Source organism: Juglans regia, chromosome 2, assembly GCF_001411555.2.
Source record: "Juglans regia cultivar Chandler chromosome 2, Walnut 2.0, whole genome shotgun sequence".
Lineage (NCBI taxonomy): Eukaryota > Viridiplantae > Streptophyta > Magnoliopsida > Fagales > Juglandaceae > Juglans > Juglans regia.
In genome coordinates this window covers 27,095,879-27,110,068 of record NC_049902.1, presented here as the reverse complement: position 1 = coordinate 27,110,068, position 14,190 = coordinate 27,095,879, and the positions used below count along the sequence as shown (strand labels likewise).

At 36.0% G+C, this 14,190-nt stretch overlaps 1 pseudogene; it reads left to right on the top strand.

The window, feature by feature from the left end:
• The first annotated feature begins 265 nt into the window (after positions 1-265).
• Positions 266-13,988, top strand: LOC118347694 (annotated as a pseudogene).
• The last annotated feature ends 202 nt before the right edge of the window (positions 13,989-14,190 follow it).

Genomic DNA, 14,190 nt, shown 5'->3' with positions numbered 1-14,190 from the left:
TGAGAGAGAAGCCCAGAAGGGAAAGATGAAAGAGGAAAGCATCAATCATTTTTTTTTAAATGACCCAGTTATCCGTAACCGGGTCACAAAACTGGATCCAGATTCATCTCACCTGCCTAGGTGTAATCCAGGTAGATAACCATCCGGATTTTCGAGTTCCAGACCTGACCAGAAAAAAACCGGTGCAGTTGCACACCCTTAGTTACGTATAGCTCTAATAGGGTTTATCATTGTCATGACATTATAGCCAACAATATCTTTGATCATGTGCAAAGTACGTAGTCATTTAAACGAAATACCAAAAACTTTTCAAGAAGCATCTCATGTCCAAGTTAAGGATTCAGTGATTTTAGAAGCAGTTGAAGAATCCATAGATCTTGACTTGGAAGGTTTTGTAAACCCCACGAAACTAATCCATCCCAGAGTCTCTCAAGAACCTTCTCGGAGTGAATCTTCTACTACTGCACCAGTAGTTTCAGTTGGGTTTGATGCATGTGATGGTCCTAGTAATACAAGTCAGACTCTAAGCACTTGTGAGAGCTAAAGGAAACAAGTTGGAAATGGCAGGAGTTCAGAAAATGGAACTAGGTATATAGTCCACATGATGATGAATATGCATAAGTTGATTTAAACAATTTCTAGCCATCCTATCATCATCATTATCCTTTAGCATCCTAGACTCTTTGTTCTGAAATCTTTTTATTCATACTGGTAGGTATTTTTTTCCCTTAATTATGATGGAATTTATTAGCTTGGTCATTTATAAATGCCATCATTGCTGTCATTTGTCAAAATTGTGAAAGGGGAGGTGGGGGATTGGGTAATTTCACTGTTTTTACCATGTGACTTCCTGGCACTTGTTCCACAGTAAATGAGAATTTTGTGTAGGTCCAAATCAGATTATGCTATGCTTGTAGTTAGGGAATATTGATGCACTTTTGACATCATTTTTTAGAGTTTTATGAAGAAAAAATTTCTTTTCTAGGGTGCACTCGGATATCCCATAAAGTTGAACCAGTCAATTTGAAGGAAATAGTACATGCTGAATTATTCAGCCATTATCAATGGTGAAGCTCAATATGAATGTGGAGAATTTCAGTAAAACATAGTTGAGATTTAATATCGTGCAAAATTCAATTACACCAACACATAATATTCATTTCTTTTCTCTTGTTGCCATGGAAGAACTATACTTTCAGATGCTTCAGGTATGTGTTTTGGTGTAAATGCGGAAATCAGAGAAAAGGAGAATTGACACTTTGAAAGAAGATCGAAAGGCATGTACTTATTCATGTAAAAGTGTGTGAAGTATTTGCTTAAAAATGTGGGGAAATTTCTAACCAGGTTTTAGTTTTCTTTGTTCTTTTTTTCTGGGCATATTATGTAGAGGGGAGTCTTGTCCGATATGGATCTACGATATCAGCGGTTTCAGGTGATCTACTATGTTTGAAAATAGGTCTTCAAATTTTATGATTCACTCAGCAATCCAAAACATCGGTGGACCTGTATCTATACGTAAAATGATTAAATGAAATGCAGTTCTATGGTCGAAAATGGAGTAGAGGATGAGGTCGTGGGTCTACTGGGCGCATGGCGTAGCTTACCATTGGAAAAAGAAAAAGAAAAAGAAAGACAAAAGGAAAGTATTGGTGGGTTGTGAATTTGATCTGTTTCTTGTTGAAATTTAAACCCACGAGTTTCTGTCGGAAATAAAAACTATTTTTTGTTTGGTTCCCTTTATACCTAAAAACCAAAATTAGGATAGCCGTCAAGGAGATGGATTTAGCTCAGACAATGCCTTACTAACGTGATTGCAACATTTCATCTTTGCATGTTTGTTTTACTCGTGTGTCATAGCACATCTAAATTTCTTTTTCCTTTTCAACTGCAACACTTACAACAGAATTGCTAATGCGTATACTTGAGGGAAAACTTCAGAAACCCAGCGCGACATATTTTGACAAGTTGTCTGCAAAATCTAATTGAGATGTTTGCCAGAGAAATAAAGTGTGCATGTGTGCCACGCACGTTTGACTCTCATTATTTGCATTTGTGAGAACTTTGTCTTTTCATCACTATGCTTATTTTGACACTTCCACTATACGGAGATTTTCCATTTCACAAATGTGGTCGTGTAACAATTATGCAATCATATCATCTCTAACAAACAGAAGTTGTGCAGTGGACCAGGAAGAAGATTCTACGACAAAGCGTAGGGTGGAGGGCCTCATTTGTTTTTACAATTCCTCTCATCTCATCTCATTATTATAATTTTTTCAAATTCTCGCATAAAATAAAATAAATAATTCAATTTTTTCAAATCTCAAAACAAAAATAATATTAAAATATATATTTTAACAATATTTTATTCAACTTTTAATTTTAATCTCAACTCATCTCATTTGTGAAAACAAACTAGACGTATTTTATCCCAAATACTGTGTATCTCATGTAAGAAGCATATATACTTGAAATTAACAAGACACAAGTAAAAGCGCACAGGTACACATTAAGGAAGTGCAACCTTTATTCATTCCACTGTATGTCTAGAGCATTAGCTTGATTTCATTTACTTCTGGTGAGTTAAATTTGTAAAGAAAGAAAGTATTGCATATTAGCTACATATAATTAATGGCAATTCTGGGGTCTTGAATGTCCCTTTCAGATTTCTATTGTAAAGCACTGATTTTATACTTGTCATTATAGGCTTATTTGTGACCCTATCATTCTCTGTGGGCAATTTTTCACGTTTTGTCACCCATAGGCACTAGAACATAATAGGTCAAAGACACATGGTGAAATTGTTTTACATGCCATGCTACATGGCCCATTGATTTTTTAAATTTGATTATTATGTTCCTGCATAAATGGAGCCAAAAGATGTGGTTAAAAAAGTAACTAGAAAATAAAAACCATAAAGCTAAGGCTGTTGGGCTATCTAATGGTTAAAACAATATCAGTTGTCACACTACGTAGCAGTGCATTTCTGTTATGATTTTGCTTGGTCTTTTCGTAAGTTGTTTACTTTTGAATCAAACTGTTTTTCATGACTATCAAACAATTATCACATGTATTCACTACTTGCAGTTACAATCTATAATTTAGTGGGTGGGTACTCCAGATATGTCAAGCATTACGCAAGTGTGAGCAAAATTCCACATCGCTTATGTACTAGGTGTGGAACCAGACAATATATGTCATTTAGAGGTTCTAAGTGTGACTAGAAATTGAGTTTCACATTGATGTGACTAGCGCATTCCTGGATCATAAATGTCGTTTGAGTCTAGTAACGTTACAGGTGCACAACACACACCCCAATAGTGACTAGGTTTTTGGGATATCGTGCTGATGTTGCTAGTTCTTCCTTTGATTGACTGAATATATTAAAACTGTGTGGCATATGGGTATTATGGTACAAAGAGGTCCTTATGAGGGTGTCATGAATTTGAGTGAGGATGGTTGTCATATCCGAATTATGTGGATTGCGAAAGGAGTTGCATGTCCCATGTTGGATGTGTGGTGTAACCGTGCTATAGAAGTGAATTTGGAAGGTTTAACTATGGCTTGTCCTTTCAGAAATCCTGCAGAGGTGGCTAATCCAATAATGGAGTTGTGAGATCGTGTCATCTTTTCTCAAAACTTTCTACTTTAGTTCAAGAGACATTCAATTAAGGGTAGACTAATAATTGAGCATTGAAATAATAAGTTTCAAAACGGAAAACTTGTAGATTGAAAGTGAATCTTGTAAAATTAGAAATGGTTCCGGTAGGCGCCATGAAAAATATTTGGAGTCTGGTAAGCATTTTGGGTTTTAAGGTTGCTTCCTTACCCATGAAATACCTTGGCCTTCCTTTGGGAGCTGCTTATAAGTTGAAGGCTATTTGGGATGCGTGTTAGAGAAGATTGAGAGAAAGTTGACAGGTTGGAAAATGGTCTACTTGTCAAAAGGGGCAGAATTAACTTAAGCCTCGTTTGATTACGAAGTTCAGATGAGATGAGATGAGATGAGATGGGATGTTTTGTTGAAAGCTGAATAAAATATTGTTATAATATTATTTTTTAATATTATTTTTGTTTTAGAATTTGAAAAAATTGAATTGTTTATTATATTTGATATGAGAGTTTGAAAAAATTGTAATGATTAGATGAGATGAGATAGCTTGATTTTGTGTAACCAAACCAGCCATTAACCTAAAGCATACTCTCTAACCACCCAACATATTTTCTATCCATATTTCCCTTACTTGCATGGGTAGCAGATTGTATTATAAGATCTTCTATGCTTTCCCATAGGGAGGAATTGGGGATGAAGTCATGTTCAATCTTGTTAAATGGGACAAGGTTTTCTCCACAATCTTGTGGAGAATTGGGGGTTCGTAAGTTGTGATGGTATTACCAAGAGGAGAAGCCTTTGTGGAGGGTTGTTGTTGACTCCAAGTGTGGGAGCGGTAGGGGTGATAGTGTTCTATTGAAGTTAAGGATGCGCATGGAGTGGGGTTGTAAAAAAATATTAGAAATGGATGGAGGTGTTTTACAAATTTTAGATTTAAGGTAGCTGAGGGCTCTTGTGTTTTTTTGGCTTGATGCTTGGTGTGGCAATAGGGTCCTCAAGATTGCATTTCCCATCCCCACCCTCTTTCAGATTGCACGTGATAAGGAGGCTTCAATGGCAAATATGATCGACAGCATATTGTTTGTTCTCTTAGAGCGGCTCAGGATTGGCAATTAGGAGCCATTACAGAATTTTTCTGCTTGTTGTATGCTACGAAAATTGATAATGTTGTGGTGGATTGGATGATATGGATTCTTGGACTAGGAAAACCGCAACCCTTTTCCTTGGAAGTGTATTTGGTGGTGTAAGGTACCCCCAAGGTAGCTTTCTTTGGCTGGACTGCCTCCCATTGGAAACTCCTTACCATTGATATTGTGAGAAAACGTGGGCTTATTGTCATTGATAGGTGTTATATGTGAAATGGGAAATCGTGGATCAATTACTATTACATTTTGAGGTGGCCAGTATATTATGGGATGACATCTTCAACATGACCGAATTAGCATGGGTAATGCCCAAAAGGGTGGTAGATCTTCTTGCATGTTGGAGAGGCCTTCTTGGTAAACCCCAAATTGCCGCTTTGTAGAAAACGATCCCCCTATCTCTTATCTGGCGTCGTTGGATGGTTGGTGCTTTGAAGATCAGGAATGTTCCTTGAACGAGCTAAAGAGATCCTTCTTTAACACGTTATTTTTTTGGGCTACTGTCATTGATTTCAATGGGGCTAGTTTTCATGATTTCCTTGTATCCATTCCTAACTTGTGCTAGGTGTTCTCGTGTACTTGCGCTACACCTACTTTTGTCTATCAATAAAGTTCTATTTTACCTATAAAAAAAACTTACATATCTCTTTATGATCACTACTCGATTGCTGTCACTATTCTCTAATTTCAAGCATGCGAGAAGATTTGATTGAATTCAAAGAAAGACCTTGTGTTGGCAACATGAGAAGATAGAATTGTCTGTTTTTGCTACAGCTAGAAAATGCTGGTTCATTATGAATTTCTCATTGATGTAGAATGGCGGAGGCAAATGAAAGGAATTTGACACCAGCAATTCCATCAGACATGCAATCTGTCTTGAAGCAATGTGAAAACCTTGATAAGGAAGTGCGGTCACTCAAACTTAAACCAGTCTTTCATGAATAGGTAACAAGAAGAAAACAACATTAATTCCTAGCACTCGGGATATCGTATACTCGTAATCTAATGTTCAAGACTGTACTGCTTCGTTATTCATTGTGAACTTCTTTGGTGATTTTGATCAACATGCCAAGTATCTTACAACTACAGTGCTTCAATTGTTACTTTCAGCATCTCTTAAGACCAAGTAGATTACCCTTTTGAATGAGAAACTTGTACAGTCATTGTTGCCTACAGAAGGCATGTTTTGGTAAAGATATAGAGTCTAAAATCTTGAATTCTTATTTCAATTATACTAAATGAAGTCAAACAGACACAATCTAGAGTTAAGTAAATTCTTCTTACCCATTCAAAATGACAAAATTGCTGCTGTCATAGGTACATGAGTGTGAAACATTTAAATTTTATTCACTATGCATATCTATAATCCATTGATGTAGATGATGAAAGAATCAAAGTAACCAGAGATTCTGTTCTGGCGTATTACATATTTCAAAATGGAACTAGGTATATAGTCCACATGATGATGAATATGCATAAGTTGATTAAAACAGTTTCTAGCCATCCTATCATCATCATTATCCTTCAGCATCCTAGACTCTTTGTTCTAAAATCTTTTTATTCATATTGGTAGGTATTTTTTCCCTTAATTATGATGGAATTTATTAGCTCGGTCATTTATAAATGCCATAATTGCTGTCATTTGTCAAAATTGTGAAAGGGGAGGTGGGGGATTGGGTAATTTCACTGTTTTTGCCATGTGACTTCCTGGCACTTGTTTCACGGTAAATGAGAATTTTGTGTAGGTCCAAATCAGATTATGAACACATTATGCTATGCTTATAGTTAGGGAATGCTGATGCACTTTTGACATTATTTTTGAGAGTTTTATGAAGAAAACATTTATTTTCTAGGGTGCACTCGGATATCCCATAAGGTTGAACCAGTCAATTTGAAGGAAAGAGTACATGCTGAATTATTCAACCATTATCAATGGTGAAGCTCAATATGAATGTGGAGAATTTCAGTAAAACATAGTTGAGATTTAATATCGTGCAAAATTCAATTACACCAACACATAATATTATTTTCTTTTCTCTTGTCGCCATGGAAGAACTATACTTTCAGATGCTTCAGGTATGTGTTCTGGTGTAAATGCAGAAATCAGAGAAAAGGATAATTGACACTTTGAAAGAAGTTCGAAAGGCATGTACTTATTCATGTAATAGTGTGTGAAGTATTTGCTTAAAAATGTGGAGAAATTTCTAATCAGGTTTTAGTTTTCTTTGTTCTTTTTTTCTGGGCATATTATTTAGAGGGGGAGTCTTGTTCGATATGGATCTGCGACATCAGCAGTTTCAGGTGATCTACTATGTTTGAAATCAGGTCTTCCAATTTTATGATTCGCTCAGCAAATGTAATGAGGACATGAAAGTTTAATTCTTCAAAGCCTATTTAAGTTCATCCAAAACATCAGTAACCTGTATCTATACGTAAAATGATTAAATGAAATGTAGTTCTATGGTGGAAAATGGAGTAGAGGATGAGATCGTGGGTCTACCGGGCGCATGGCATAGCTTACCATTGGAAAAAAGAAAAAGAAAAATAAGACAGAAGGAAAGTATTGGAGGGTTGTGAATTTGATCTGTTTCTTGTTGAAATTTAAACCCATGAGTTTCTGCCGGAAATAAAAAAATATTTTTTGTCTGGTTCCCTTTATGCCTAAAAACCAAAATTAGGATAGCCATCAGGGAGATGGATTTAGCTCAGACAATGCCTCACTAACGTGATTGCAACGTTTCGTCTTTGCATGTTTGTTTTACTCATGTGTCATAGCATATCTAAATTTCATTTTCCTTTTCAACTGAAACACTTGCAATAGAATTGCTAATGTGTATACTTGAGGGAAAACTTCAGACACCTTACACGGCATATTTTGACAAGTTGTCTGCAAAATCTAATTGAGATGTTTGAGAAATAAAGCATGCATGTGTGCCACGCACCTTTGACTCTCATTATTTGCATTTGTGGGAACTTTGTCTTTTCATCACTATGCTTATTTTGACACTTCCACTATACGGAGATTTTCCATTTCACAGATGTGGTCGTGTAACAATTATGCAATCATATCATCTCTAACAAACAGAAGTTGTGCAGTGGACCAGGAAAAAGATTCTACAACAAAGCGTAGGGTGGAGGGTCTGGTTTGTTTTCACAATTCCTCTTATCTCATCTTATCATTATATTTTTCTCAAATTCTCACATAAAATAAAATAAATAATTCAATTTTTTCAAATTCAAAAACAAAAATAATATTAAAAAAATATATTCTAACAATATTTTATTTAACTTTTAACTTTAATCTCAACTCATCTCATTTGTGAAAACAAACTAGACGAGTTTTATCCCAAATATTGTGTATCTCATGTAAGAAGCATACTTGAAATTAACAAGACACAAGTAAAAGTGCACACGTACACATTAAGGAAGTGCAGCCTTTATTCATTCCACTGTATGTCTGGGAGCATTAGCTTGATTTCATTTACTTCTGGTGAGTTAAATTTGTTATGAAAGAAAGTATTACATATTAGCTACATATAATTAATGGCAATTCTGGGGTCTTGAATGTCCCTTTCAGGTTTCTATTATAAAACACTGATTTTATACTTGTCATTATAGGCTTATTTGTGACCCTACCATTCTCTCTGGGCAATTTTTCACGCTTTGTCACCCATAGGCACTAGAACATAATAGGTCAAAGACACATGGTGAATCAAACTATTTTTCATGACTATCAAACAATTATCACCTGTATTCACTACTTGCAGTTACAATCTATAATTTAGTGGGTGGGTACTCCAGATTGTCAAGCATTACGCAAGTGTGAGCAAAATTTCAAATCGCTTATGTACTAGGTGGAACCAAACAATATATGTCATTTGGAGGTTCTAACTAGAAATTTTGAGTTTCACATTGATGTGACTAGCGCATTCCTGGATCATAAATGTCGTTTGAGTCTAGTAACGTTACAGGTGCACAACACACGCCCCAATAGTGACTAGGTTTTTGGGATATCGTGCTGATGTTGCTAGTTCTTCCTTTGATTGACTGAAAATATCAAAACTATGTGGCATCTGGGTATTATGGTACAAAGAGGTCCTGGTGAGGGTGTCATGAATTTGAGTGAGGTTGGTTGTCATATCCGAATTATGTGGATTGCGAAAGGAGTTGCATGTCCCATGTTGGATGTGTGGTGTAATTGTGCTATAGAAGTGACTTTGGAAGGTTTAACTATGACTTGTCCTTTTAGAAATCCTGCAGAGGTGGGTAATCCAATAATGGAGTCATCTTTTCTCAAAACTTTCTACTTTAGTTCAAGAGACATTCAATTAAGGGTAGACTAATAATTGAGCATTGAAATAATAAGTTTCAAAACGGAAAACTTGTAGATTGAAAGCGAATCTTGTAAAGTCAGAAATGGTTCCGATAGGCGCCATGAGAAATATTTGGAGTCTGGTAAGCATTTTGGGTTGTAAGGTTGCTTCCTTACCCATGAAATACCTTGGCCTTCCTTTTGGGGGTTATTTGGAATGCGTGTTAGAGAAGATTGAGAGAAGGTTGACAGGTTGGAAAATGGTCTACTTGTCTAAAGGGGGCATAATTAACTTAAGCCTCGTTTAGTTACACAGTACAGATAAGATGAGATTGGATGTTTTGTTAAAAGTTGAATAAAATATTGTTATAATATTATTTTTTAATATTATTTTTGTTTTGTAATTTGAAAAAGTTGAATTGTTTATTATATTTGGTATGAGAGTTTGGAAAAGTTGTAATGATTATATGAAATGAGATAGTTTGATTTTGTGTAACCAAACCAGCCATTAACCTAAAGCATACTTTCTAACCTCCCAACATATTTTCTATCCATATTTCCCTTACTTGCATGGGTAGTAGATTGTATTATAAGATCTTCTATGCTTTCCTATAGGAAGGAATTGGGGATGAAGTCAAGTTCCATATTGTTAAATGGGACAAGGTTTTCTCCACAATCTTGTGGAGAATTGGGAGTTCATAAGTTGTGGCGGTATCACCAGGAGGAGGAGGCTTTGTGGAGGGTTGTTGTTGACTCCAAGTGTGGGAGCGGTAGGGGTGATAGTGTTCTATTGAAGTTAAGGATGCGCATGGAGTGGGATTGTGAAAAAATATTAGAAATGGATGTGGGTGTTTTACAGATATTTTAGATTTAAGGTAGCTGAGGGCTCTAGTGTTTTTTTAGCATGATGCTTGGTGTGGCAATAGGGCCCTCAAGATCGCATTCCCCTCCCTCTTTCGGATTGCACGTGATAAGGAGGCTTCAATGGCAAATATGATCGACAACAAACTGTTTGTTCTCTTAGAACGGCTCAGGATTGGCAATTAGGAGCCATTACTTTTCTGCTTGTTGTATGCTACGAACATTGATAATGTTGTGGTGGATTGGATGATATGGATTCTTGTACGAACATTGATATGGATTCTTGGACAAGGAAAACCGCAACCCTTTTCCTTGGAAGTGTAAGGTACCCCCAATGTAGCTTTCTTTGGCTGGATTGCCTCCCATTGGAAACACCTTATCATTGATATTGTGAGAAAACGTGGGCTTATTGTCATTGATAGGCATTATATGTGAAATGGGGAAATCGTGGATCAATTACTATTACATTTTGAGGTGGCCAGTATATTATGGGATGACATCTTCAACATGACCGGATTAGCATGGGTAATGCTGGGTGGTGGATCTTCATGCATGTTGGAGAGGCCTTCTTGGTAAACCCCAAATTGTTGCTTTGTAGAAAATGATCCCCCCATGTCTTATATGGCGTCTTTGGATGGTTGGTGCTTTGAGGATCAGGAATGTTCCTTGAACGAGCTCAAGAGATCTTCTTTAACATTTTATTTTGTTGGGCTACTGTCATTGATTTCAATGGGGCTAATTTTCATGATTTCCTTGTATCCATTACTAGTTCCTAACTTGTGCTAGGTGTTCTCTTGTGTACTTGCACTACACCTACTTTTGTCTATCAATAAAGTTCTATTTTACCTATAAAAAAACTTGCGTATCTCTTTATGATCACTACTCGATTGATGTCACTATTCTCTAATTTCAAGCATGCGAGAAGATTTGATTGAATTCAAAGAAAAACCTTGTGTTGGCAACATGAGAAGATAGAATTGCCTGTTTTTGCTACAGCTAGAAAATGCTGGTTCATTTTGAATTTCTCATTGATGTAGAATGGCGGAGGCAAAGGAAAGGAATTTGACACCAGCAATTCCATCAGACATGCAATCTGTCTTGAAGCAATGTGAAAACCTTGAGAAGGAAGTGCGGTCACTCAAACTTAAACCAGTCTTTCATGAATAGGTAACAAGAAAAAAAAACAACATTATTTCCTTGCACTTGGGATATCGTATACTCGTAATCTAATGTTCAAGACTGTACTGCTTCTTTATTCATTGTGAACTTCTTTGGTGATTTTAATCAACATGCTTAGTATCTTACAACTACAGTGCTTGAATTGTTCCTTTCAGCATCTCCTAAGACCAAGTAGATTACCCTTTTGAATGAGAAACTTGTACAGTCATTGTTGCCTACAGAAGGCATGTTTTGGCAAAGATATAAAGTCTAAAATCTTGAATTCTTATTTCAATACTAAATGAAGTCAAACAGACACAATCTAGAGTTAAGTAAACTCTTCTTACCCATTCAAAATGACGTCGCCAGAATTGCTGCTGTCATAGGTACATGAGTGTGAAACATTTAAATTTTATTCACTATGCATATCTATAATGCATTGATCTAGATGATGAAAGAATCAAAGCAACCAGAGATTCTGTTCTGGAATCCAGATTATATGTTTATTCATGGATTTGGCAGCATAACTGAAAAAGATAATAAATAGCTTCTATGGTAATAAGCATTTATATCTGCAAACCATACAAGTTATATCATCCACCCATAGGAAAGTCTAGATATGAATGTAGTTATTATGACTTCCATTGTTTTACTTTCCATGCTTGGTGCAAGAAAAGATTATAAAAAAACTCATCTTTGCTGAAACAAACACACTCAGTTAGTCAGTTGTACCTCCATTTAATGATTTAATCCACAACGAACAGTTGAAGAGCCCCAAATATACATGACTTTCTTGTATCTTTATCTTCTTCTAGATAGGCATCTTTATAGTTTACTTAGTGAGGAATTATTACTTATCAGAAAAAGAAAAAAGAGGTACAAATATGTAATCAGGGCGACCTGACTAGGACAGAAGATTGAACTTCATCCATCCAGTTACTGCAAAAGTTTACGGTAGAGCTATTTTCATTATCTATGCTTAGGACTGGTCTTTTTTTTTCTTTTTTTTTTTTAGAAGGCAGATAATGCAGTGAGAGTCATTATGAATGGAGTAATGCTACATATAGTCGTGGAGTGCGCAAGCGCTGTACAGTCGCTTTGAAAAAGAGTAGAATCCACTATTAAAAAATTAATTTCCTTTCACGTGGATTTCGTATTTATTCATTTTTTTTAAAGTGACTGCACAGCATTTGGACACTCTTGCGAATATATCATGGTATATGAAAACTTCAGTTAGGGGAGTGTGTCAGCTGGCTGCTAAATTTGATTCTCTGTTACTTATCAAAAACTTTGAATCTCTGTTCTTACATGATGTACATAGGGATGTCAGCTGGTCCCTCCTCGCCTGGCAGATCGGTGGAATATCTTTTAATGAGCTTCTTGGTGCAACTAAGTTGCTACATGATAGATACAAAAAAAAAAAAAGAGGGGGAAACCAAAAACAAATAAAAAAGTAAAATAAAAAGGACTTTGCAGAACGATCTATAAAATAAGATGTGCACTTCTTTAGATAGGATTTAATGATGTATACATCCTCATTGAAATCACTCTTGACTTTGGAACGTTACAATGCTAAAACTTCAACTCGGAACGACTTTTGGGTATTCTTTTAACGAGGGTGGACCAGAACTATGAAAGGCCTCTTCATGAGATAGACTAAAATCCTATTTCATCACATCACGCCATCTAAGAAATCAAATTATCCTTTGCTAACGGTCAGTGGCACATTGGGTTTAAGTAGGGATGAAGTTTCAAAGAGACAATTAGAATAGGTTTCCAATTTCCTGATGTCAAACTTACAAATTCAGGAGCTAAAAGTATTGTTTTTTAGGGTATTAATTGACTGATGATTCTTGGTCACTTGGCTTGGATGCCAGAACTAGATGCACTATATAAGATCAGGAAGCCCTGCCTGGATGAAATGCATGTGATGCCGTTTCTCTCTCCAGTGACCTGCATGTTGCTTCAAGGCCTTGAGGAGGAAACCACGCTATAAAACCACTTTAATTAGATGAAAGCATTAACATTGGAAGTACGTAGTGCTTTGGTATTTTGTAGCTTCTTATTGTCCTTTGTGCATATATTATAAGCTTTCTATATCTTATGGAAGCTCGAAAGTTATAATCATACTTCAACACCACACCTAACAGATTGTTTTGTTAATCAATAATTGGAAATGCAATGTCAAAGTAAATGTGATGCATCCGCAAGGCGGCCTAGTTTGGGTACTGGGTATTCTCAGGTATTCTGATAATACCTCACTACTATTCATTATTTTATTATTACTTTTCACCTACTTTTCACTACTATTCAATATTCTATCATTACTTTTTCACTACCATTCATAAAATATCTCCAAATACCTCACGACCCAAAATGGTTGTTTGGTGGTCATTGCAGAAATCCTTCCACACAGGTTATCAAACATTTTGCAGGTCTCTAGTTTTTAACCTGGTTTTTTACCATAAATTTTCAGGAAGGACTCGGAGCAAACTAAGCAGATAGAAGAGCTTCAGGAGATGAATGAGGAATTGGTCGATGAAAAAGAGCGCCTAATGGAAGAAATAGAGAGGATCGTGTCAGAAAGTGAATAAGATATACTAAATCAATCTGCTACTGACGGATCCTCGTAAAAATTGGGTACAATATTGTGTGAAGCAGCAAAAATTTTGGCAGCAGCCTTTTGTGAAGATTCAAATTAGGTTCAAGGAATCCAACCCGATTATAAATAAGATAGACAATACCAAGCCACATGTCGGTATACCAGTAAAGAACGAACTTACTAAATGTAATGTATGAATGTGATTCTGGGTGTTCTACTTTGAGTTTGTGGGCTAAGATCTTTGTAAGGAATGATAATAAAGCTGTTTCTGTCTTAGTTTCCTGCTTTCTAGAGTGTAGTAGGTATTTCCTTAGCTGTTTACTCAGGCTGTGCCTATTCTAATTATAAATTTATAATAATAGAGAGAGAGAGAGAGAGAGAGAGAGAATGTGATTCTGGGTGTTTTACCTGGAAAACACCCACCGCGATTTTGATCCTATTTTGTAACTTCAGCAGCATGCACCAGGGTACACCAAGCTTTGATGGCATTATAGTATCAAAT